Genomic DNA, 27,125 nt, shown 5'->3' on the forward strand with positions numbered 1-27,125 from the left:
AAAACGTATCGATATTTTACACCGAATATCGCGACCGAGTTATAACACTCCGCATTCGCGAGATCTCGATTCGGAGACAGATTTACTGTGGTGCTATTGTTGTTCGGAGCTGTGACGCCTTGTAGACTCGTCGATAGATGCTAGAATATCGGAGAAACATACTGTCACCACCTTCCAACCCTGAAAATGGAGAAAGTGCGGTTCTCCAAAACGTTACTATCTGCCTACGAACCTACACGGCGTCACAACCCAGAAGAATAACATTGACATACTCAGAGAACCCCAAATCTGACAAAGATGTCCTGTGGGCGTTTTCGTGGTTTTCATCAGTCCCTCCAGGTAGATACCGGAATAATAGGCCTACTTTTAATTAAGACACTGTCGCTTTCTTTCGTGTCCTTACCAGTTCATTAATCATCCCATCATTCGACAGTTCACAGCCTGAGCTACTGAAGGCATTCGTAAACCACGAACAGTTCTTACGCAGTACAATTCTTTAATTGGGACCAATTATGAGGCATTAAAGTGCCTAGTTACGGGCTGAAATGCTGTGGTTAGATTAGCAGCAGAGATAGGAAATTATCTTGCTTCTCCTCCTATAGACCGGCTCTGGAACCATTCTGCTGTTTCAGAGGCTCTTAGTAGGGATAAATCTGATGGCGTGCCATACTGATCTCTGACCTCCGTATAATGCCTAATTCCAGAAAGATTTTGGCATTATCACTACACCCCCGTACGTCTTCATGTTGTGATGACAAGACACATCGACACTTTATCTTTTAAATCCTTAGCGAGTGTTTTCCTCCCCGTTCGGCCTCAGTCTAGGAATTTATAGTACGTGTTGTTTTCTTTTACAACAAAATGATGGCCTTGGTGGTTAGGTACGTGGCAACCAAGCACTGATGCTTCAAATCATTTTAGCTGGAGCGCCGTTCTGAGGCGGCAACATCTACTGCACTTGGATACTGCGTGTAGTCTACACAAGACTTGAAAGGCGAAGATGAAAAAAAAGTGTCTAGTTGCGTGCTTGTTTTTGTAATTATTTCACACTATAGGCATATGTTTCCATGGAAACTTATAACGTATGGTGATCGAGTTATCTTGTACTTAGTATCGGAGAGGTCGTGGTACAGTTTCCATTGAAGAATTTACAGTTATTCAGATGATCTACATATTTTGTAGTTTCTTGTAACTCGAAATTCCGTCTTTAACGATGTAGTTAAATCCAGTGTAGTTCTTCACAGCCTCTTCTAAAAGAATTTTAATTTTTTCCTCCCACCTACGCTTAAAGGTCCCACTTTCTCCCTTCTGTTATCACTTTTTATGTTCTTTATGCCTGTTTCGTAACAAACTGAATCGAAAAGAGATAAAGAAACATAATATTTCTGAAAACTGCGTAACTAAGGATTAAAGATTTGTGCTATTCTTCTAATATTTTCAATAAAATTTGATTGGCAGGGCATGTGGAATGTATAGTAAATGCGGTACATCTTTGATTCAGAAACCTCAAGAGAAGAGTCACTAGTTTAAACTGCTTTAATATAGAAGGTGGAGGCAGCATGTTCCTTCGGGACTTTGTTAAGAACCTAAGATCACGATTTAAGCTTTGACTGCCGCCATTATACCACGGTTCATGTGTCTTATAATATTAAGATGGCGGATTTACTGTGAACACTGTAATGAAGTTTAGGATCCTTAACGCTGGAAATTTCTTTATCAGCCGAATGATTGTTAACTTTTGAAACAAGACGCAATACTGTGAAATGTGTTTGGTTCGTTTTTTGGTTGGTTACGTAGTTAAAATGGAATGTTTTCACGGCGACTAAACAGAATAAATTCTTCTAGGGCTGTAAGTCAAACCTGTCTAATTTATGACTCGAGAAATCTTCTTTTCTTGCAATTATTTGCTGGGTTAGTTGGTTAGTTGACTCTGTGAGAACTAACTGTATGTAAATTATCCCTTTCTCTACGGGAAGAGTAAAGAACAAAGTGAAAATATTTCGTGCTTTGTTGATTTCGAACTCGGAAGGGTCTCACACTGTGATTAACTACAGAATCAACGTTCGTGCCAGAGAACTATTTTTTCGACCCAAAGATCAGTAAAAACAGCTCCCATTTCTTGGCGCCCGGCCACTTCTCTGTGAGTCAGTTTTCATTTGCTGGAAAGTATGACTTTTGCGAAGAACAACATTGGACTTCGCGATTACACAGGAGGGCGTCGGACAGGCAGACGGACTGAGAAAACAAGGTGGCCTATCCATGATCCCTGGTTCGTGTCTTAGTTAGTCAGTCATTCTGTTTGTTTGTTTGTTTTCTGTTTCGTATTAAGAATGTCTTCGAACCTCAGAGGGAAGACTATTTTCTTTTGACGTTTTTAATAGATCTTTTGTATCCCTTCAGATAAACGATAGGATGTTAACTTGTTTGTTTGTTTATATAACATCATCTAACCGAGTATTATCTTATGTAGCGTGTGACAAGAAGGTGGCTGTGAATAATGAATATAAAGGACCTAGAAGGAAACGGTCCGTGGCCTTATTTTAACGAAATATCACAACATTCATTTGTAAATGCTGAGAAAAACCACGAAAGTAAGATGTTTAAAGGAAGAAAGAAACAAAAATAAGGCATGGAAAATTAAAGACACAAAAGATAAAGGAAAATTATTTCTTCTCTCAGTGCAGCCGGAAGAGCTGTGCTTTTTCCGAGCCATGTTCTCAAAAACAAACTTTCAGGCGGGTTCCTTGGGGAATACTAGCAGAGGACAACATAACACGCGGATAGCGGTCAATGTCATGCCACATGTTTCAGATCGAAACAGGAAAATTGTAGATCATGTCTCGTAAACAGAAGTCACAGAGCCTTCGAACACATGAAATTCATTTTTGTATATTCACAATGCATTAAATTTTATTTAATTTTAGTAAAAACTGCGAATGTAATTCGGTGTCAAATAAATACATTTAAAACCACGTATAAGGAGGATATTTGCAGTGCAAATAATGATGTCGCCATGGTAACGTCATAAGAGACACCGAATAATTAATTATTGAATTTCCATGGATACTTGTGAAGTTTAAAGGTAAATTCATCGAACCAGTACAGTAGTGCAACAGTTTTATCGCAGTATAGATAATGGTAGTCTAATCGAATTTTTGTTTGGCAAATTGTTAAGACAGTGTGTTGTTAGAAGTAACATCTTTCTTGTATTCTCTTGTGATGTCATCAGCTACTACGCCAGGCTGCTTCGTTATGATCGTTATGATGATGTTTGCGTGGCTGTCTTATTCTGATGTTTGTGCAGTTTGCCTTACCACCAAAGCTGTCCAGCTGGACTGTTGTAATTACAATGTACGTTGTATAATGGTCGTCGCATTTGAAACCGTGTTCCGTGTATCTGCGGACACTCACACCCAGCCACCCTACCTTCAGCTAAACGCGCTGCTTGTATCTGCATTGTAACGAAGCCAAATTTTTACCGTAACAATCCAACCCACATTGTTTGTTCGTCATTGGCACATTATAAACTCTAAGTGTCCCAATCAAGATCATCTATTATCATCATTTACCAGTCAATAAGTTGGGACAATTTGGCCCCTTCCTGTCTGAATTTTCCACGAGGTTCTTTAACCCTTTGAAACCCAGTGTCCCACCGGCTTCAGTAATAATTTACTCTGCGTTTTGTATGGATGTTTCGTATGATTCTCAGAGTAAACGAGGATTATATCCTTAACATTAAGCAGTTGTTTGTGATGGTGAAGAGTTATTTTCTTTTGGGTATTTATTGAATTCTTAAACATTATTTACGTGAGGGTTGACTTCATTAATTAAATACATGCACTTGGATCGGCAGTTCAAAACGTCATTCCAAAATTTTTATATTCGTAGACCAATTAGACAACGTTCCACAGAGCTAGAAAATTTCACAGCTGTCCGTCTCCGCTTCATCAGAATTATTGCGGAGATTCTAGACTGTGGACTTTCTGACGCCGTGTAATCATCTGGGTGGTTACCGAAGTTTCGGAGGAACCTTTTTTCTCCGTACTCAGGGTTTAGGGTCAAGTCATCTTAGACTAATAGTCTAACCACTAGGTCCGCTTCGATGGTCTGGTAAAATATCTATCAGAATTGAAGTGAGATTTGTCATAGGCGAATATAATGTGCAGAAACTTTTCGTCATTATGAAGCCTCGTAAAGAGATAGACATGTAGACTAAGTAGAATTTAAGTTTTCACGGTGGTGAATCATAAGTTGGCTGTCTTCCGGGTCATCGCCCTGATGATAGAGGCAGCAAGGGCCTCTGAAACGTTGGTAAACTTATACCAGACTACACGGCGTAACAACCCAGAAGACAGCCATCTTGTAGACAAAAGCTTTGGCTGAATGCAGTTCCAAACAAAATGGGATTAATGAGGAACACTGCAGGCGGTAATTATAATGCCACAGACCACATTAAACCTTTTTTTTTTCCTGAGATTCTAATTACAAACTCTGAATAAGAGACGCGGGTTAAGCGAAGGGAGTGCACAAGTCAAAGTGACGCAGAGTAAAATAAATACATTAACAGCCCTGAAACTGAATGCTGATTAAATAGAACTTTGTAACACAACCCCCTGCAACCCTCTCCTGTTTTCACCAAGCGACGTTTGTGCTTTTGAAAGCTAGACTTAAGTATTGGTTACCACTCGGCTGAACGAGGGTCTGTCTAATATTTGGTTCTTAATTAAGATATTAATAGAGGTCTGAAGGGTGTTTCTTCTACCATCAAAGCTTCTTTCTTTGGAGGTTCTTAATGTCTTTGATGGAATAATTGCTATTTTAGGGTTCCGAAGCATCACATTTTCTTCTGTGTCGTGCCTTTAGTGGCATGCTCTTTAGACTCTCCTTCATTTCCTGATTCAACTTAAGACTCAGTATTATAACCTATCCAGTTTTTTAACTCCATATGAAAGTCGCGTCAGTGAATTTTACTCATCCACATACCCGATTCGAAATTTGATCGTGTTTCCGGGGGATGTTGGATAAGATTTTTCACGATTTTCTTCAGTCTTCTGCAGTACACTACCTTAGAACAAATTATTTCCGCTTAATTCCAAATCTTTACCCACTATTATTTATCATATTTGTCTCTTATGTAATTGAAATATTACCGTTAAATAACTAAAGTTTTAAGGATGTGATAGCGTAAGGATTATGGCTACTAGGACGTATCTGTTTTTCAGCTTATCTAAGTGTTTGTTGGTGGTGGTGGTGGTGGGCCGTATTATTGGCGCTGCTTCGGTCTGCATTATATTTGCTGATGGGGTGTTTTTGTATGAAGACAGTGCTGGAAGCTGAGGTAAGTGAAAGGGGCTTGGAGGGAGGCTTGGGGTAGTCTTTTGAGTTCAAAGATTGCCTTTATACCCCCAGTGTTTGTGTTTGAGATCACTCTGCAACCCCCAGCAACCAATGAATCGATATTCGCCATATCAATCTTGCAAACAGCCGGCCATGTTTTCTTTCTTCACGATAGGCTATCGCGGAGGCTTTGTAAGTCCTGAGAAATAGAAGTAGATGGACAAGAATGGAGAGAGTAGAAAGATAATTTGGTTGATTGGTGTGAAGTAAGAAAAGGATAAGTGGTCTGAAAGAAGAAAGTATGTTATGGTTGAAAGGTTCAAGAAATTTGAGTGAATTTTGTTGACGGAGAAGCTGTCTTTGAAAGTAATTACTTTCCTAAAATCTCATTTTAAAACTCTGGGTATTTGAACTATGGCAGATACGTAATCTTTTTATTCTTTTGTATGCTTGTTACATTTCTTCTTTGTTATTTCTTCATCTTTTCTCATTATTCTGGACTGTTATAACCGTTAAATAAAAGTTCTAATATAGAAACTTGGCGACAAGTAGAATTTGATGTTGTCAAGGCAATGAGAATCAAAATGGTTGTCTTTTGAATTCAACAATCTTTTAGGCTGGTAAACGTTTTCCGTTGTATTTGATGGGCTTGATGGTTTCATAATAAGTGCGATTATGGTGGCAGCAAACATCTATGATACGTCGGTGAAATTCCAGCAGACTATATTGCGTAACAACGCAAAAGACAGCAATTTTGAACTTGGTGAAAAGATTTCAATATTTCCCAAAACATCATGTATGCTTATATTAAATTTGCCTCAGGCGCTAGGCAGTGTACTTATGAAGATTGTAAAATCTGCTGAAGTTGTACTGTCTGCGTCGTAAAAATTACTTTTTCGGAGGAGCGTACAAAGGTCGATATGAAAGAAAAGTAATGGTGAACTCATAATTTTTGCTGTGTTTAAGTCCTACACCATGTCGAAGCAGGTTAATTATCGATGTTTCGGACATCTGTACTGACTCCAGCTTCAAGCTGAAGCGACTTCATGATATGTATAATACACATTCATCGTTTTATATTATGTCGATGGCAGAAGTCAGTGGAACGTAATGATGACCCTGAAAATGGCCGATTTGCGGTTACAAAGCGTAATGACTCATAGTGTTTCTACTTGTGACAACCAAAATGATCAGTGTTCTGTGAGGTGCTCATCAGCTGAATCCTATGTTCCTTCATTTCATGAACTACTCAGCTTTGATCATCAGTTTCCTGATAACAAGAACTTTCAGCTGTATACGTGCTGTTGAATTTCAGGATTGCAGTGGGATGAAACAAAGGTCTTTCATTACCTTCGGCTTGGCTCCCACACCTTCCTTTCACAAAGCACTTAATTTATGCCTTCTCCTTCCCCATTCCTGTCTCATGCACACCAGATATTTCAGTACATTCAGAAACTCACATTATGTCTCCAACAATTAATGATTTTCATGCTGGTTTTATTTTAAGAGCCTTCTCTTATTTTCCATAGTAACGTATCACTTCTATTGTTGAGAAGCTACTAATAGTTTTACTTGCCGTGAGATGGCGGAGTAAGTTTCTTCCATTGATCTTCTGAAACACTACATAAATTGTGTGTAAATTTAAGTGCTTTTAAGCTAGAAAACTCGTGCATAGCATTTAAAGGGTTGACTACAACTTTACGACGCAGGACTGATGACTCAATTTAATTGTCACAATTTATTTCGAGAGTTCTGTGTTGAGAGGCGACGAATTTTTTTAACCACGCAGGAAGGCTAATGGCACGGGGATTAGCACTGCAAGTACAGATTTTACAAAGAAGATAAACGTGGTGAAACATTACTACCGTGTAAGGGATTCGAACCGGCTGCCTTTGTGCGTGCGAGTAACAAAATCTTAAAATTATTCGTTGTCACAACTTTTTCCATCTGTTTTTAAAATAACGACGTTTCGGAGGCTGATTCTGTCTCCGTCTTCAGGTGAGAGCTAGTCTCTGTCACTGGACCAGTCCAGCGTCAGAGTCTAGCTCTTTCTAAGGGACCCAACAGAGTAGGTACCTCTCACCTGAAGACGGAGACAGAACCAGCCTCCGAAACGTCGTGATTTTAAAAACAGACTATGGAAAAAGTCCTGACAACGAATAATTTTAAGTGTAAACTACCGTCGTCAAAACCCTTTAGAATTGAATAACAAAATCTTGCTCGCATTTGACGTCTACCGTGAGACAGCCTCTTTCTACACACATCCATAAAATTGTATTTAATTTTAAAGATCCGGGACTTATTCTAATCAGAAAAATAATCATTGTATAGAAGGTGGAAAATAATGTAAAGAAATTTTACGAGTATGTGTTTTTATGATCGCATGTGCTGACAAGACTAATCCCTGTTTGTCTCTTTATTCATTTCTCTTTGCGTTTTATTATCCGTAATTATCTTCTTTCTTTTTATGTCTTATTTATTTTATCTTTTCCTTTTTTAATTGTGTTCCGCTTGTAACTGAATGCGATGACAGCACTGTACTTAGTCATGAAATGACAAAGCGCAAAGATAAATCAGCTGATACATGCAGTTTCCTACATTGCGTCAACTTGATATTAAATACAAGCTTCTGAATACAGGTAGTTGGCAGTTTTCATCTTTGTCGATTCGAATTCTCGCAGGAATTTATTCAACGTTTTTAGTTCAGTAACCAGCATAAAGAGTGATGTATGGAGAATACAGAAGCTATTTGTCAGTTGCTTGGAACCATCGAATGCGTTCAGCTGTGGTAGGAAGGAACTATCAGCTTAACCACGACGAAGATGGAAACATTTGTACGTCGAATTTGTGAAAGTTCCTCTCTCATTTTTAAATTAAGCAGTTATTAATTTTCTACATAGAACAGCTTGTTTATATTATGGTTTCAGATACAGGAGTGAATTTATTATCTGCTTCTGTTCGCTATTGAAGTACAAAATAATAGTCTGGATATATTTTGACTTGAAAACTCCATTATGTGGACAGTTTTAAATTTGCACTGACTCTGAACCATTCTTCTCCTTTGTTCATTTAAAGATGCTCTGCTAATTACGTAACTCTTATTAATATCATATGCTGGATATCTCAAGGTTTTGTGACTAGTTACAGATTAGACGAATGGGGTCCCTGTTTCAGATAGATCTCCCTCCCTCCTCTCCAATGAATACCGGGGGTATGACGGACAGAGCGTCAAGCCTCCCATTCTTATACATCTAGTACTAAGATTAAGAATGCATTAAGCTGAACCTCTACTCAGCTGTTCGTCTTAAAGGTTTGGTACTTCAGCACAAGGATAGGTTTACCTTTGCTGTCCTGACTCAGGGTTTGTATTTTATTCCTCAGTCCGCACAAATAACTGTTCCATTAACTTTAAATAGACCACGGCAGTTTCTAAATATTAATTTTTGTCATTCGAGGATATACAATTATAACGTATGTAGTTGGAAGAGTGTCGAAAAATGAAGAAATAAGAAATTATAACGGTACCGGCTGGTATTTGTAACTGGTAACGTGATATTCCTCTGATTACGGCGATATCTGGGGCTTGAACGATCTGAGTTGTGACGGTAACCAATTTTTTAAGCTCCCTGTAGTAGTGCCCGAACGAGAACTAATAAGACACAGCAGTAACCGCTAAAGGAGATCATGAAGTGGCCGATGTGGGACTCGTAAAAACTCGGAAAGAACGTCGCGGTATTTCTAAACGCAGAGAGGGGAATTCCCAACAACGAAAAAGGTTTCGTTTGTCGATATCTCAGGCGATTATATTTTTCGACGTCGACAATTCTCGTTTATTTTCGATAATAATCGTAACATCACACACAACCCTTACTCTGTGGCAATTGTAAATCACTTCATCTGGATATAAGCTAGAACAGACTGAAATAATGTTGTTTAATATTATTTATACGTGTGGTTAAATTATTTGTTTGGCTCACTTTCCTTATTTTGTAAGGAAATATCGGTTTATCGTATTGCATGTTTTCCACAACTCGTGAAAAAATCTATCTCTCCTTTTCACGAAAACTGAACCCCACGGCAGAGTGGTTGGCGTTTCGGCTTCGGATTTCGGGGGCCCTGGTTTCAAACCTTGGCGCAGAGACTGATGTTCGTCGTGGTTTTCCTCAGTACCTTCAAAAATTTTAGGATAATGTTTTAGATTAGCTCACCACTGCTTTTTTCACGACCGTACCAGTTTATTATCCCCTATTAATTTCTATCATTTGACGCTATGTAATCGGAGCTCTTGAAATCGTTATTAAACTTAACAGAGAGAGAAAATAAATCTTGGTAAGCTTGTCCTATACACGAGGTTAACAAATATTCTGTGACTCTTGTGTCGTGTAGCCTGTTCGAATCAGACCGACGTTTCACAGATGCTTAGTGCCACCATCATCAAGGTTACATGCCGCATCCCATAAGGCAGTCATCTTCCCTCAGGATAACTGTGCCAGTATTTTTCCCCTGGGATTTTTTTTCCAGTGCGTCAATCGTGCTTCTTTAACCGCTGATCTCTGCTTATCGATTACCTCCGAATCTGCATTTTACGTTAACAAACCGCTTGGGCATTCAGTCGATTAGTAAAATTATATTCGACGTTCTGTCGGGCATGCAAAGTGCATTACTTTGCATGCTCCGTCGGTCTGCTGCTCGCTGCTCGGAATTCAGAACGCATAAATCCGACGGCGGACTGTTACAGCTAGGCAGTGCCCCGGGCGTCCATTCATTTGCTGCAGTACAACCTTGCGAACTTATCGATATTCTGTTTGAATGGCCCAGCGTGCAGCTGAGAATAATGCACTAACAAGAAAGTTTTCGAACAGGTAACATTATCTGAGCCTCCAGTAAGACTCTGTGTTATTAGTCGGTTATTTGGCTCGATCTTTGGTTTGTTAGTGTATCTGTTAAAAAGAATCTGTTTTTTGTTGCAAAGTGGTTAGATGAATGGGTCGAATAGTTGGCACTAAACTTTCTGTAGGGTTTCGTGGGTTTCCTCAGTCCCTGTAGGCTAATGCCAGTAAAATACCCTAAATTAGACCATGGCCATTCGTTTTATATTATTTTAAATTCATTGTTTATTAATCTTTATATTCATTGATGTATGGTCTGCACTACTGACAGCGTCGTTAAATAAACCACAAATAAATATATGATTGGTTAATTAATTAATGTGTTAGTTACTTGGCTAGTGATGTACCTACTTGGTTAAGTTTAAAGGGTAAATCGTTTCCTAACTCAGCAGTAGTTCTAACAGTTTATTTCAATATATTAATTCTTTAAAAATTGAGTCGAAAGTGCATGATCTAGATTCTTTAATAATTAGTAAATCTGCTATATTTTATTTGCGGATTTCATATGGCTATTTCCTTAAACAGGATCAAGAAAATGATCTTTATAATGGTTAAGTGTTGTGTTTTCTTTGCGATACTGATTGAAGTCTGTATTATTTAGATGAGCTTCGATTTAAGGAGTTAAATTTAATAATCAATATCTTATCGTACAGACATAAACATCAGAAGCGTGGGTTACGGGCTCTGTTTTATATTGTCTTGCCGCTTTCTACATTGAATTTTATCTATAAAGACTTTTAGTTTCCATGGTAACTTACTTTTGTAGGTAACTTTTCTTTCGTTGATTCCCTAGGACTCCAAATAAATCCACGCTCTTAGGGCCAGACCTCTTGATAGAGACGTCTCTCGGAAAGTGTTAAACATTTTACCCGCCCATCCTAACACGAAGATTTGTGGTGCGTTCAAACGACACAAGAAGATAATTGTTCTCCAACTTTTTCTCATTCTTCAACTCTGAGAAGTTCTCTTAAGTTACGTAGACCCGGGTAAGCAACTAGGCTTCTTCACATATTTTAAGAAAACAAAAAAAGAGGAAGGCATTGTTTTCAGATTTTACGAGGCTCTTATGGTGAGCCGTTTACGAACTTCGAAAAGGTATGGAATAATCGAGACGAAACATAAATCTCACGACCACACAAGAAAGTGAACGTGTTCTGAAAACAACAGAATGCAAACTTTGTCTTATGTACCTTAACTGTTGTGTGAAACTAACCCTCTGACATTATAATTACCACTAACGTCAAAGCCTACCATTAGATCTTGAGGCAGTTATATCCACTTCAGAATACGGCCCTTGGAATACGGTAATTAACTTTCAGTTGCCACAAAAGGAATTAAATTTGACCATATGAACGACTGTCAGCTTCTGAAAAATAAATCTGATCTGTGGAGTAAGTTTACGATTCAGTGTTACCACTACTTCGCACGAAGCTGTAATAAAACTTTAACATACTTATAAAATAACAAGTTAGAAAATGTAATCATTGCGTAAGAATTTGGGCGCGTTTGCCAAATCTGATCTTTGTGGGTTTCCGGGGATGTTTTACCTTTGATCTTTGTGAATCAATTCTTCTCCCAACTATTTTCGAGCTGAAAATAAAATGCGTGTGAAGTGCCCCATTTGTATCCCTTCTTAACAAAGGGACTTTGATATCAAGTTTCATGAGTATCCCTGAAGTCTTTCTCGAATAGTGTCGATGTACGGACGTACATAGCTGATTTTATACTTTCCCCGCGGGGATATGAACCCTACTAAGATGGTTAATTTTATAAGAAATTTGTACATGACATGATACATGTGTCATATCAATACCTACAACATTAGTGTTTTCGGATGAAGCGAATGTTTAAGGAAACCCAACGAAAAATTGCTTTATGACGTCGGTGTGTTGAGTAAATTGAGCGTAGGTTTGAATGATTCTATTTATATATACGACATGAAGAACAGGACCTCTGTGTAATGGCAAATAATGCATTTAGAAAATTTCTACTCGTTCACTTATAAATAACACCAGGTTTATTTGTGAATTGAAGTTAAATATTGTTAACGATACGTTTTGTTTCCATTGAATGGTTTATTCTTGGTTAATTAAACAGCGATTTTCAAATGCATGAGTTACACACTTTGGCTTCGAATAGGATGATATATAAACAATGAATGAAGAGGTCGTAAAGGCAGTGGTCGTGGACTATTTTAATGTACTGCTGAGGCAGCATCAAATACAAGAAGCTTCAGTCAGGACAGTTAGTATGTGAGCCGAGTTTTACACCCAGTAATTTGTGCCTTGAAAGCAGAATACCTGAGATATTTGGTGTTAAAAGAAACAGTTGAATAGGGTCTTATTTTTTCTTCAGGAGGTTTTTTTAATCAAATTCTTAAACGTAGGACTATGTCATTTTTCTCCTACCTATAGTCGTTTCTCAACGTAAAAATGCTAACTTTCGATAAAATAAGTCATTTTTTGTTTATATTTCCTTCTATTTATCTTTGCCCTTATTTTCACGTGTCAACCCATTTGACAACAAACACAGTCTTTTCACATTTATTTTTAAAAAGAAGTGTGTGAATAATTTAAACATTCGTATATTTGATTAAAATAAATAAAGAAAGACAAATCTATGTATTTTTGCATAGTTTGAGACGTAGCTGATTTTAAGTATGTTACCAGCTGAATCTTATTTTGTATTAAAAAACAGCAGTGCCTTAAAGCATCCTGTCTGTTAACAATGCTGAATAGCACACTGTTTGTTCTCTGTCTCTGTGTGTCTCTCTCTACCAACCCTTGACTATGCAGTTTGCGTCTCGTATTTATCTCCCTTTTCAATTTTCATTTTCCACATCACTGAATGGAAAAATGAGGGTCGGGTTCTTCAAGAATACCTTCAAATTACTAACTTCAAATTAATATTTTAGCATTGCAATAAATGAACGTGTACGATTCACATCTGAGAAGTCGTTGCTTTGTTCTGTCATCTATAGACTTCAGTGTTCATTATTGGTACCGCAGAAAATATAGTTTTAAATTTATTTTTCATCACCAATTCTCCAAATATACACATAAGTGAAATAAACGTTTTGCGCAAAGAATGGAAACGTTCGGTTATAAATTCTTACTCTATCCATTAATATTTGAAGCAGCAAGAAACAATGTTTCCATTGTGTTAGTCACATTGTTCAAAGGATCATTAAATAATATAACACTACCACCATTGTTAATCTTAAAAATTAATATTAACTGTTAATTACTGTTACATAACAATGTTGACATTGTTTATCGCATAAATTCACAGATAATCTTACTTATACATAAGATATTTTAAATAGTTCCTAGTATAATGGAACGTAATCAATCATTGAGAATGAGATATGCGAGGTATTTATTTATTTATAGTTTATTTAACGAAGCTTTTTCAGTATATTAGACAGTATAGCGTCAAAGCGAGGTATGTAATGCGCACTATAGACACGAGAAATACTTGCAGAATTGTACCCGGAATATCTGAATATAAGAAACCACTTGGGAAATGTAGGCTTAGATGGGAGATAATATTAAAAGGAATCTCAATAAAATTGAATGTGAACTGAATTCGTCTTGCTTAGGATAGTGGGAACGTCTTTATTAACTGAGCGACTATCAGCTTATCAGGAAGGACACTGTTCCAGAAACGTTCGTCGGGATAGCTTCTGGTGTAGTGGTTTGTATGCAAATGACTCCGAATTAGACACAGGGATTTCTGTTGATTCAGAATTAATCCTGGAACTATGTTTCCGTTAAGTAGGTCACATTTTTTATCCGGGGTTGGGAACCCAGGACTTCTGCTCTAATTTATCCATACTTATGGTTGCCACACACTTTCTGTATTAAAATGAAACATCTTTGTTCACTTCACAACATCAAATATTTGCTCAGCGTATCGCTGGGTTGATCTGGCAAGTGCTTTTATGTACATCTTAGGACATAAACCAACTTATATGCGCCCTCGTACTAGTTAGGCTTTTTTTAAAATCAAGTTTCTTTGTTTACTGTATTAGGTGTTTGTTAGTTGTTTAAATTTTTACTTGGTATTTAATCAGCTGGCCCTTAGGACTCTTAATAAGGAGAATTAGCACATCGGAAAACCATTACAGGAAGCAGAAAACATCCGACAGGATTCAAACCCGTGACTACACATTCGAGCGACCCAAACTGATATTTAGTGATCAGTACTCATTAAATGAAATAAAAGTATAAGAAAAAGAAGAACACAAATAATTATTTTACAAGTTTTCCAAAAATTTGTTGGAATAAAGTTATTCGATTAAATAAAGTTTGCTTTGTCATATAATATTTGCATAAAGGTCACTGATTTCGATAAAAACAGCACTAACATAATAGAAATATCTATTAATCCTTTAAAGCTCAATGGTAAATATATATACCACATACTTTAACAATCAGCAACTCTTTATTTTGTTCGTATGTGTTATGTATAATTCTGACTGTAAACAGCGGTTATTTCCTTAAACAACGTTAACCAGTCGATCTGTGTAATGATAAAGAGATGTGTTTTCTTTGCGGTACGGACTGAATTCTAAAAAAATGTTGAGGAGTTTCAGCTTCAGAGGCTTAAATGAGCGCCACCGTAAGCCATGTTGAAGTTAAACTTTCTGCTATTTCCCTTCCATGAAAGTGTATCCTCTCGATTAACGAGGCGTTGCATTTTCTAGATAGTAGACAGACGCCATGCGTTTAATCGAAATACACCTTCTTAATTCCACTTCATGGGCGCATTTGTCCGTTTCTCTTGTTAAATGTAAAGAGGAAATAATTCAGAAGTTTTAATGACCTGCTTTTTTTTAATGAGTAAATCATGATTTTATGAGGTTGTATTTTAGCTTCCGAATTTGCCATTCATTACGAGCCGAGCGCTCAGGCCAGTTCATCATACAGACGGTTGATTTGGCATAGTTTTTACATTACTGTACAGGAATTAGCAAACCTTTGCCGCTTTTCTGTGTAGTGCTTCATCAAATGCACTGCTAAAAAAACTGCAGATCATTTATATTACGACTAAATGGGAGCTCTGGACTCCAAAGTCAGTTTGGTTTATCGTTTGCCCTGTATCATTAAGCTGGGGGTTTTAATTAAAATAAAGTATTACGAACGATGATTTATAAAACTTTTTATAGAAATTTCACAAGCACTATAAGTTTTATCGTATAGTATTGTGATATATGTGGGTATAGATAAAATTCATTTGGCCGATTGTACGGCCAAGAGGTTACTACTGTGAACTGAACCCTTGGTTTTCATAAAAGACGGAGAATTTCTTGAATAGCTGAGTGACTGTCAGCTTCTCAAGAACGACTCTGTTCCGTTTAATTAATTCGTTATACAATGTATGTAACCTTCGTTCGACTGTCTCCGATAAATGAACATCAGAGCTACCGTCTCTTGGGTCTATCAAGTATGTCCCGTGGGTAAAGTCGGCGAGAGTGTGAAGCTGCTGACTCACCTCCATATAGTGCGTTTTCTAAGAATATATGGAGCTTTACCTCCACGTCCGCGCAATAGTTGTATGTGGAGTGTTGATGATAGTAATCTTAACTGGAACACCGACAGTCTTGACGGAGGGTTCTTGAGGTTTTACTCAGTCTCACAGGACGAAAGCTATTGCAGTATCCCATCTGGAGGTCAGTGTCTTCCGGAATTTTGCACTGTGTAGTTTACCTACGTGTCTAAAATTCATTCGAAGTTTTAAAAATAAATCCCTCAGAGTTATTACGTAACTCTCTTACGTGAGAACGAGGTCTGTAGTTATGAAAGTGAACTGTTTCTACTTTCGTCCCGTCACATTTCATGGCCGACAAAATAAAATTAAATTACCTAGACGGGAAAACTCCTTTCAGCCATTAAAGTATGTCAACGGATTAATTTATTTATTCTTCTCGTTACATTTTCTATTATACTTAATTATATCTGCGTCATTAAATAATCTACTCTCGTTTAAGTATAGGAATACATCTTTATGATTTTGTATATAGAAATGGTGATGTTACACTTATACAGTGTCACCAACATCGAAATACTGAGATTCATTGAGTTTCTTTTTTCCTATAGTCGTAAGGCCACATGTGATGTCCTGTCCATCCTTGATGATGTGTAGTACGGACCGAGAAGAGACACTCTGATGATTGCCATTTCGAACCCCAGAGAGAAACGGAGAGATGTATTTGACCTTGAAAAAAATTATCGAACCGGTGTCTTATTCTTCTGCTTCTCTGGGCCTTCCATCCCTGATTTCGCTCTGGTACTTGAGACGTCACCTCGTAATATTACCAGGAAATCACTTGTGAATTAATAAAGTGCATGTTGAGAAGCGAATTTAAATGTCGGGGAATACCCACTTTGTCTCCATTACGTAAATTAATGGTCTAATGATTTTTGGTAGTCGTCATTCGTTTTCAGTTTTATAATAGAATTTAAAATATAAAATGAGAAGAAATCTTGAAGATGACATGATTAAATTGAATAAAGTTAAAAATATTGCTTTTATGAATGTCGTAGTTTATGTGAAAGCTGTTCTTATTGTGTTTAAGAATCGTATTTATCTATTTTGTTTTATTTACATTAATTTATCTAAATAAAGACACTTACGATCGCCTAGCAACCAAATCAGAGATGGAAAAAATTGCAAAGACGAAAAATTAAATGAGATTTCCGTCAATACTCTGAGGTTTTGTGCCTCTGTCTTGTCTTCTTCTTGAGTCTCTGTGACTCGTTATTAATTAAACTAACGCTTCACATTTATTACACTATTTGTTTCTTCCTCCTTTTACCAAAGCTGGATTTACGATTTCACACGCTGTTGCTGTTATTCTCGTTTGTATAAATTCGAATGTCAGTTCACTTAGCTACTTGATGTATAATGCTCAGGCAGCTTTAATCCTGTTTGTCTCTCTTTCCGTATTTTACAGCCCTATTAAATTAAAATACTATTTTACACAGTCAAAGTACCAGCAGATAAACTTGCACAATATGACCGTGATGCCGGAACAGATGAAGTCCGAATGTATTCAGGGCTGGCACAAAACAGCAAGTTGCTCGTAACAGATTTTAGTTTCTGTATCGACTAAATCCTTCAGGTCGTTAGCCAGGAAAAACAAATGGATCGCGTCTGTTGTGTCCTTTTGTAGTTTAAATTTAATTCTCACTTCTAAACCACGAATAATCTGAAATAACATAAATTACAACCGTTTAAAGCAAAGTCCTTGGATAATTATTTTGACAACGGATTAAGTAATAGAGTAATTTGGAATATTACATATTAAGGAACTTTGAGATTTATGCAGGTTACAAAATATTGGTGTCGTGAAACTGTGGAGCTACGATGGGCTGGGCATGTAGCTCAGACAGAATAGATAACTGATATGTCTACTGAATCGTGGTGTGTGAACCTCTTCGGTATCAGACACTTCAAACGGTAGGAAGTAGACGGAAGGCTAATATTATAATTGATCTTAAATAAATATAATGTCTGAGTGTGTGGCCCGGATTCAAGCGGGTAGCTCTTATTACACTGTTGGATTTTTGTTTCATATAAAGGACGAAAAATGTATTGATTAATTAGTGTGTCCGCTTTTCAAGAAGGAATATTCTCGGTGGTGTTAGAAAATTAATATATTTCGATTAAAAGGTAAAATTGTCGGTTATAAAGAAACAGTTAACCTACTTTAAGTATTCGTGAATTAATAGAAAATTAAGTACTTAACCCACATAAGTTCATTGGATGGTAACAGCCCTTAGAAACCAAATGGGTAAAGAGATGTTAAAACTCAGCCAAGACATTGAAAAATGCTTGAGGCAATTCATGTAGATCAGAACGAGAAGAAGTACAAAATACGTCGCAAATTCCAAAACAACTTGTCTTTTTTAAAAGAACTTCAGAACTTGAGTCTTCTCTGTTACAATTTCTTTAACAAAGTTGTAGTGACTTCGGCCATAAAACCGCATCTGTTTTCGTGAACGCTTAACGACTTAATGGAGATAGGAACATTGCTTCTTGCTTCAGAGTCGCCACATTTTTTACTGCCTTACCACGAATAACGAATGTTTGCCTGCAGGGGTAGGCAGACGGCGCGGCTAATGTGATCGTAATAAGATTTTAATGTGTTGACTAAATTAAGGTCATGGCAGACACCAGGTGTGTGGAAGGGGGAGGGGTTCTCGCTAATGTCACCTCTAGTTCAACAGCGCCTACCTATTATCCTTTGTCTTTCTCATTCCTGCTTTATACAAGAGTGAAAGCTATTTTGTTGCGGTTCGGGTCTGCTGACATCTTTGTCCTGGGTTCGGATACCAAACAATGTTCCTCTTGTATTTTCAATTGATACTGGGATTAACATCATAGAGGGCTTGTAACTGAACACTGGTGACTTCCGTGTTTGTTCACAAAGAGAACATGTTCATGTGCACGCATGTGTTAAATTCAGGGAATAATCGAGATCACAACTCAATGAATTCACCAGTAAAATCACCATTTAAATTTTTAAGAGAGGGTGTAATCTCATATCCACATGCTACAAGATTTGGATTCAGAGCTGTGATTGCCTCGTTGTTTAGTTGGAAATGCAGGGGCCGTCTGTTTCGTGAGCGAATATAATAAACCATAGCTTGTACAGAGCTGTAAGCCCACGTGTGACACGTGTTATTTCGTGATCTCAGAAGGGGAAGAAAATATTAAATCAACCCCACAGACCACCAATATATTATAATTATTGTTTAAAATTATTACTTCTAACACATTATATAACACTGTACTGAGAAGTGGCTAACACCAGTCACGCTCAGTTTAAATATTTGGTGTAATATTCTTGGCGTCACGCAATTTTGTGAAACACGAAACTAGATAAGTTGGTTAATAGAAGGCTGCTTCTGAACTTGGTAGTTTTAAATATTTCCAGTTTACGTTAACAATTTATTATATATTTATGAGCAGTGTCTATGTTTCATTTATATTTTCTTTTCATATAATAAACTTATACCATGTAACAACCTGAATACGATTAAACATAATTTGCGACTTTCTGCTATCTTTAAACGCCAGTTTTAAAGCTGAAATTTTTAAAATTCCATTGCTGAATTTCAAGCAACACTTTTTGTTAATTCTCATTATGGTTATGGTTATTTTGGTTGAAAAATTCATCGAGGAACTGCTTGGCCACCTGAGCCACTATCAGCTTCTGAGGAAGGACTCAGCTCCATGAAGTTGCTTTTTTTCTTTGTTTCGCGAACCGGAAGTAGGTACAGGGCTGTCCAAATTCGGAGCCGTTTACCTGTCATTTGTACTGTGCTAACGATGTCATATTTTATCTATGATACGCAGCTGAATGCACGGTGTATCCTTCAATATTACGAGATTCTTCCTTCTAAATTCATTGGATCGATGTTCCATGACTAGCTGATTAATCTACCACTACGTGATAAAAAGCATTTGTCATGCCTCATACAAACAATGCAGTGCGTCATACTAAAACCAAACATATATGTAGAATCATGTTTCAGGCGTTTTACCTGTGATTACGTGCCATAATATATTTTGCTCTTTCACCTTTTCAAATTTGGCTTATCTTTCGTAAGCTAATAATAACTACTCTTAATTCTTGATCATATTTAAAAATTTAGTCCATGCCACGTCTACCACTCACCCCCATCTAGTGTCAAAGTTAAGAATGAGTTGACCCAAGCGTTTAGCGAGAGAGAGGTTTATTTTTTCTTTAGCACAAAGAAAACACTGACACAATTAAAAATATCTGTTGGTTAATTTTGTTCGAGGAAGTAATCGATGTTTATTCTGAATGACATTTACCTGGCGTTTTGTGATATATATTTTATGATATTGAAACGTGGTAGAGACATGACCTTTCCATTACACGTTAATTGTATGTCTTTTTTGCAACGGAACGCATAGTAAACTAACTAGAATATTTAGTTTATAAATTAAATTAAATAATACTACAGAAAGAACTTGGTATCCCACTTCAGACAATTGACAAACTATAAGGTTATGTTGACAAAAGAAAATCTCCCAAAAGGTGACGGTGGCTTCAGAGGAAGACAGGTTTTAATCCATGAGTCGATTATATTAAATATAAAAGGCCCTTGAGAATATTCATTCGAGGATGATCATAACTGATAATATCACGCTGATAACAAAAGGTGTGGTCAACAATTGTATTGGATGTGTTATGATAGCTTAGTTGTTCACATCTACATAATACACGAAGTGTAATTCATTTGGGGATTTGAAATAGCAGAAGAACGGTAGCCGCGTATAGAACCCAGCGTCTCTATTCTCCCATATATGTAATAAATCAAGAGTACATACGTTTATTTGGCTGTTGAAACGAACGTTCGAATGTTTATTCACGTTAACACAACGGAAACACGATATAATTGCTGGTCACATGTTCTATAAAGCTGTTATTGTTATACTGATCATACAATATTAATTAGGCTGATGAATGATCCATTTTAATGATTTTGTAAACCATGATTTGCTTTTTATGATAGACATACAAGCGACTGTAATCCTACTGGGTGTTCTAAAATGCCTTTAAACTATTCGTTTCTCCCTATTACATTACATGGTGTCATAATGGTCGATTTTTTAAGTTATTTAACTACGCCATTTTAACAGGGCGGATTGTGGGTAAGTACGAATGGTAAATAGGTAAGGATTTGGAAGGATGTGGTTCTAGTATAGTATGTTGCGATTTCGACATTTACTGGAAAAAATTAGGAAAAACCACAGTTATGATGCCTGGTTCCAGATTTCACTTAAGTTTTTATTGAGACCCCGAGGTATGGAAAATAGCATACAAATATTGACACGAATCGTGAAACATCTATTACGTAAAAATCTGTAGCTTTTGTTTGAAACAATTTTTAATATGGTGTTTATTTAAGGGATATATGGAATATTTTTCTGTCCCTCCCACCCGTTAGTCATCATCATTCCGTCATTGCTTCACACTTATCTATCACCACCTCGCGAGACCGCCCTGATTAGGCAGCGCATTAGGGACTTCATCTCTGACCGGGCACTTATCTCGTCTGGAGTAAAAGTAGTTTCATGCAGGAAATAATTTATGGCTCTCTTATATAATATGATTAGAATGGTGACAATGGACTTGTATCTGGAGTGTTTTCACCTCGTATAACCTGTGTCGCCGTCACAGTGGCCGCGTTGTCTGAGGCGTGAACCTTGTGCCGCTTGGTCGTTGGGACCGTGGGTTCGAATCCCACTCAAGCCATTGATGTTTGTACGCGTTTTTCTGTGTTGTGTACAGGTAGAGGCCTTGCGACGGGCCGATCCCTCGTCCAAGGAGTCCTACCGAATGTCTAGAGATCGAGCCAACGAAAAGTTGGGACCCGCAGTGCTCAGGAACTTGAAGAACGGGTCGTATAAAATATAAAAATAAACTGTGTCATGTTGGAACAATATTCCGGCATTGCAGCATTTCATTTTACTTCTGTTATAAATTTCTGTTGTTAAAGTTATTTATTAACTAATGTAATTATTAAAGTTTAAGTTATAAATTTAACGGAAACGGATATAAAAAACTGAACTAACGTGAATTTGACAATTTGACTTCTTCTGTTCGTATAGAAACGGTTTATGCCCTGATATTGTGTAACTTTTACCAGTAGTTCTTTACTAGGCTGTCTTTGTCCGTGCTCTAGAACAGTTGATCATTCTATGTAAATATAATTTCTTTGTAAACAGAAAGTCGAGAAGACGTCTGATAAAATTAGAAATAAGAATACTCGATTCTGCTTTTGCAACTTATTCACGGAGGAAGTATTTATTCTCTTTAATGTGACAGAGTTTAAAAGGTCAGTTTGAATGGAAGAGAAACGTCTTCAGTTTCCTATAGACTAAAGTCTCGTTAATTAGCTGGAGTGTAATTAAAGGAATAATTATTGCGCGTTGAATCTCTTTCAATATTTCGTTCCCGGCTTTCACCTCCCCCTCCATTTAGAATGAAAGGAATTCAAAGCACCTTAGGAGAAAGAAGCTTTTTATTATTGATCCATAAATACCCCCATTCGTTTGTTTATGCTTAGAAAACATCACAGCGGTGGGGAAAATAAATCATATATGTGATTCTTGTAAGGTTATTTAACGACGTTTCTCCAACTACATAGATTATAATAACAGGATGATTTGTGAATGTTGAAATAGGAAATGTGGCCGTAGCCTATCTTTAAGTACTAGTAGGGACTGAGTAAAGCCGTGAATAAGCTCAGTCGTGGGTAGGTGGTCTCCGTGTCGATATTTGAAAGCGGGTCCTGCCATTTCGAAATAGGAGTGATTACCACGGCATCGTTAAGTTTAGTGATAAGTCTCGAAACAAAACAGATCTTAATGTGACCGGACGACGCTGTCAACACAAGGGGCGCTGTCTACGTAAATACATGTAGCAGTTCGTCAACACTACTTTAGGGTCCATAAAATACGCAGTATCAATAACTACTAGCTTCTCAAGACGGATTCTTCTCTGTCGAAATAATTATTTTTGGTTTTATGCGCTAAGACACTGTTGTTTAATTTTATGTATTAAAGCCTTAAAAAGTAATATGCAGTAAACTATTTACATCCGAAATTAGCGTTCTCTGTTGTAAACTTGGTAATATCCTAATACTTTTTTTATCGGATCTTTTAAATTGTCAAAATTTTTCGACTTATAAAATGAGATTTAGAGTCCTCAAAAAGTCCATAAACGTTGTATCCATTTTATCGTTCTTTTATTAGAATTGTTATAAGATTATTGACGTCTCCATTTTGAAGTTTAGTACTCTTACAGCATGACGTCACAATGTACACTCTGTTTTATAATGCATTTTCGAAACGCGGTCTGTTTTAGACCCGCTGCGTTGAAGCTGAACCCCCATTGTTTCAACACAGTGAATAGCTTGATGTCACGTGTGACGCTTGTAGCTTATTGCCTCCATATTCAAGGCGATGGAGACAGTAAGTACCCCTGAAACTTCAGGTCGATTTCTACCAAACTGCGCAACACCCCAGAGGACAGTCATCTTCATACTCGACGCCGTGAAAATATGGAATTTCACCTATTATTCATTAAAATGTTGATTTACATTTTCGTATTGAGAGTTTTTACGTTAATTGGAGTTAATTTCGTAAGTTTGTTTGCAAAACCTCAAGAGAGACCATTCGGAAGACCTAGGCTTAGATAGGAAGATAATATTAAAATGAATCTTAGGGAAGTATAGTTGGGGTGTGTGGATTTCATTTATCTGTCTTAGAATAGGAGCTGGAGGCAGGCTCTTGTTTACACGGTAATGAACCTTCTGGTTCCATAAAAGGAGTGGAAGTTATCGATTCGTTGAGCGTTGTTTGCTTCTCAAGTAAAAATTTGGTCCATAGAGTTAGAGGTAATTTCGTATTGCTTACGCGACTTTACAGAATAACACCAGTTTTCTGCTGGCAGTAAATATCGCGTTGTAGTGGTTTTACAAATATTTTTATCTGGTTTGAACCCCGGAGCGGATATCAGAGTTTCATTGGCGTATTCTTCAGTACATTCATGGTAAACTCTAATATCATAAAGTTGTTGCCATGTTTTATAAAAATCCGTCCACTGTTTTAGAAGTTGGGGACATTATCATGCCATAAGGTAATGTTTTCTGATAAGGAAAATATTCCAACCGGATAGAGAGAGGGATATCTTCAGTTATCTGTTCATACACACAAAACTTTACTAATAAATTACGATTTTGATGTGCAGAAATAAAGCATTTTATTACTGTCTCTTGAGAAGCGGTGTTTGTAAGACATCTCTCTTGGTTTAATGCTCAGTAGACATAAATAAAACATAGTAGTAGACACAGAGCCTGTAATCTAAGTTTCGACCTTCCTATAAAAAGTTGAACTAGTTGTGATTCAGTAATGCACCGCTTGAGGATTCATCGGGCGATGTATTATGTTAGATCTGTGACACAGAAGTCACAAATATGTAGGCGTGAGCCAGCAGAATGGATGTAACCCTGAGCTAAAAATATATGTAAATCATCTTTTTAACTTTTAAAAACCAGTGGTGACTATATGTACCAACTACTTGAACAATATTTTTTTTGTATTTATGTGCTTCGTATGATTCTCACAGCGATTATTTTATTAAATAGCATTAAGCATTTGATCTTTGTAATGGTGAACTGTTGTGTTTTCTTTGTGGTACGGACTGAATTCTTAAATATTATTTCCCGAGCTTCGGCTTCAAAGAGTAAAGTATCATCAAATCTAAAAGTTTGTGACGATGGTGCGTTTTTAAAACAAAAAGTTTTTTGCATGGTATACCTGAAGACGGAGATAGAGTCCCATCGTCCCATCTCCGAAACGTCGTTCAATTTTATTATTTTATTAGACGATGGAAAACATTCAACATCTTTTTATTTTAGTAAAGTATCCTGTTCTTTTTTAGAACTGAATACATTTTAAGAAATAAATTGGACATAAAACATAGCGATTTGGGAAATAACACTTTGAGAATTTTCGTGCGGTCGCCATAATTTGACAGTTTCCCTTTGTGAGTGACAGCTGACAATTTTTTGTTATTGTTGTCCGATTTCAGCCAAAAGTGTATAATATAAACTACCCAGTGCCTAGTCTAATAAAAATCAGTTAAGCGGTTTTCGATTTGTTACATGCTAACAGACAGACCGAGTGAAGCTGATAGGTGTTTATTTTAACTTTTGGTTGGCGAATGCATCAAAACGTTATCTCTTAATGACGAGCCAATCGGAAGTTCCAAAGATGCCATTAGAACCCAGTCATCAGGAAATTTTTATCTCGTGGTGCGAACGCCAAATTAAATCAAATTCCTCGGGTACATAAAACAACACTGCGGTTGAAAAAATGGACAGAAATGCATAAGCGCAGGTTTTTCCAAATCTTCAATTCGTAAGAATTCAATATAAATAGTGTAAGTATATATACCAACTTGTAATGTGGAATCCCTGTGTGTTATGTTGTATTCTTGATTTTTCTGCACGTCACTTTTCACACAATCTGTTCACTATCAGAAGATTTCTGTCTTCTGGATTGTTGCCTCCGTCGAGGCAGTATGACCTCTGAAACTTTGGTAAACATCTACCAGACTACACAACGCAACAACCCAGAAGACAGAAATCTTCAGACTCACCGCTGTGAAAACCTCAAATCATACATGTTCACTGTCTGTTTACTTGAACAACATGTTTCGAACTAATGTGGCCATCTTCAGATTCTATCCCCTGCTTCTATATCATTACACTAATGACCTTCTCCTCGATGTCGAGAAAGTATGATATATTAAAACGCTTTTAATTTAGTTAAGTCGGTTAAACGTTAAAATGCCGAAATTATTGTCAAAAAAAGTTTTTAAATGTTTCCAGCGCAGCCTGGTGAATCCCTGTGTGTTTCCTCTGAGTTGTGTACGTTTTAAGAAAATATTCGAATGGACTGACGCTGACAACAGATGGGCAAAATCAAAATTTCGGAAACAAACATTCAGTCTATTTACGTGTCGCATAATATTGCTGCCTTGTTCCAGATTTTTAGATAATACATTGCCTATCGTAAAACAAATGAAGGTGTAAGAAAGAAATGTAAGCCTATCAAGCGTTTACTATGTAAAGAAGACCTTATGATAAGGGAATTAGGTTGTAAATATAGTTTAACATGGGAACCCGTGATGTCTACCTGGAGTGAATTGCGATTACAGTGTTTTGCAGCAGTAAATCCATCAGACATCCCAACACGTTACAGTTAATATCAACAAGGATGTGATATGCGTACTGCTGATGATGACAATTTCATCTATGATTATGACATAGAATGATATGCCAGAGAATATATGATCATTTTTTTAAATTTTTTGATGGAATTTTGCCAGAAAGTTGCAACATCATTCACAGTTTGGGCGTGTAGTGTCGATATACATTCGTGCCTTATCCGAGTAGATCCTTGACGGAGTGACACTTATTTATAATCTCTTGTGATTTGTACGGTTACACATTAAATGTCTGGCATAGACTTGTTGATGCTTGGTGAGTTTTCTGGTTCTCAAGGCGGTGGGTATGAAGATGAATGTATTCTGGGTGTAGTCTGGTATAAATTGGCCGATGCTTCAGACGTTATTAGCCTCCAGCTTCCTGACCGTCGATCTGAATCAAGTTGTTCGATAGAGGAACTCGTTTCGATCGTGGACACATCTCTACTCACGAGGGACAAGGTTATTTAGCTTCGGACGACGTTGAAAGAAGGCTGTTATGATCTGTTTTCATGCTGTCGGAAATTTAGGGAAAAATCGAGAAAAATATACTCATGTTCTCTTGTCGGAACTTAAATTGGTTTCATACGTGATCCAAGTTAATTAGTAATGGAGCTTCCTTGGAAAATTGGTAATTATCGCATGATCAAGATTGCATTTGTGTGATTTGCTCCAACTCCGTTAGGGCCATGTATTTTCCTCATGAGCCTGTTTGTAGTGGATATCTAAAATATATGTTTTTTTTCTCTTTGAACGAGAAATATTTACAAGCATGTATAAAACAAAGGACAACATTAAATATTTGTAAATAAAAGTACAGTACGTTGTTATGGAAGGACGATGGTAAACTTAAGTATCACTAACCTGTTTCGAGACGTAATCGAAGATGTGAGGATGATATTAAAATGAATCTTAAATTATTCGTGTAGATATGAGGTAGCTCTGGCTCAAAATAGGATCCAATTATGTGTTTCTTTCCGAAGGTAAAGAAGTTCCTGATTCTATTATCCGCCTCCCTGAATAGCTGCCAGTTGTTTGAGTGATTTCCTGTATCGAAATTACCCGAGTAACAACAAAACATA

The 27,125-nt window shown here is 37.0% G+C and overlaps 1 protein-coding gene across 1 annotated transcript in view; it reads left to right on the top strand.

Moving 5' to 3' along the window:
- The window catches only part of LOC110828631 (zwei Ig domain protein zig-8), a 329,632-nt gene that overhangs the window by 291,918 nt on the left and 10,589 nt on the right, over positions 1 to 27,125 (top strand). The gene's annotated exons all lie outside the window — the stretch shown is intronic.

This window comes from Zootermopsis nevadensis, unplaced genomic scaffold, assembly GCF_977971745.1.
Source record: "Zootermopsis nevadensis isolate Lab colony 2312 unplaced genomic scaffold, Znev_1.0 Znev_ptg000007l, whole genome shotgun sequence".
Taxonomy (NCBI): Eukaryota; Metazoa; Arthropoda; class Insecta; order Blattodea; family Termopsidae; genus Zootermopsis; species Zootermopsis nevadensis.